The sequence below is a fragment of the Triticum dicoccoides genome, unplaced genomic scaffold, assembly GCF_002162155.2.
Source record: "Triticum dicoccoides isolate Atlit2015 ecotype Zavitan unplaced genomic scaffold, WEW_v2.0 scaffold150869, whole genome shotgun sequence".
Lineage (NCBI taxonomy): Eukaryota > Viridiplantae > Streptophyta > Magnoliopsida > Poales > Poaceae > Triticum > Triticum dicoccoides.
Genome location: NW_021207520.1, coordinates 1 through 968, shown reverse-complemented (window position 1 = coordinate 968; position 968 = coordinate 1). Strand labels below are relative to the sequence as shown.

The following is a 968-nucleotide window of genomic DNA, read 5'->3' as shown; positions in this document are numbered from 1 at the left end:
GGTTGTGTGCGGGGCATATTAGCATAATGTAAATGCTCATAATTTAGTTTGTGGCGCTTTATCGTTGTATAGTGGCAGCCCTGGGACACCGCCTGGGCCCCATGAATATTAATGAATGAAGACCACTATTTTCCCCTATAAAAGGCAGGGCTGGAAATAGGAGATGCGAACAAACTATTAGCACTTCAAAAAAATCATCGAGTCGAGTGAGCTTGGCTAGGGAACTGATGCAGGTAACAAAACAAGCCCTTCTTGAAACTCCCTATTTTAGCGGTGCCCAAGCAACAAGCCATAACACCTTAAGACCGCCTAATCGGCGTGACATTTTTTTTTGCTAAAAACCACCTTGTGTGTGTGTGTGTGTGTGTGCGCGCGCGCGTGCGCGCGGGCGCGTGTGTGTGTTTATTAAGAACATGAAATGTGGCAATCCTTTTATATTTTTTTAAAAAAAAATTGATAGAGGCATCATTAACTATGACCTCACGTCCATTCATAATGAACATACAATTTTGCATGCAGCGTTTCCTACCATCTGAATTCGGCATGGACCCAGCAAGGATGGGGCATGCCCTTGAACCAGGAAGGATCACATTTGATGAGAAGATGGAGATAAGAAGGGCGATAGAAGAAGGAAACATTCCCCACACCTACATTTTCTGCTAACTGCTTTGCTGCTTACTTTGTTCCTAACCTATGTCAAATGCGTACCCTTCTTCCACCCAAGGAGAAAGTTCACGTCTATGGAGATGGCAACGTCAAAGGTACCATAAACAAATATTACTTGTACTATTTAATTTCTCCTAGTTCTTCCTGCTTTTGAGTGTATTTGACTCCCTTCGGATTTCCACTTCCGATTGTGTATTGTTATATCATACTATGCAGCGATATTCGTGGACGAAGATGACATTGCAGCATATACAATCAAGTGTGTTGATGATCCACGGGCCTTGAACAAGACAATATACCTA

General features: G+C 42.8%; 1 pseudogene; it reads left to right on the top strand.

The window, feature by feature from the left end:
- Nucleotides 1-513: 513 nt before the first annotated feature.
- On the top strand, nt 514-962 carry LOC119344022 (annotated as a pseudogene).
- Nucleotides 963-968: the final 6 nt, after the last annotated feature.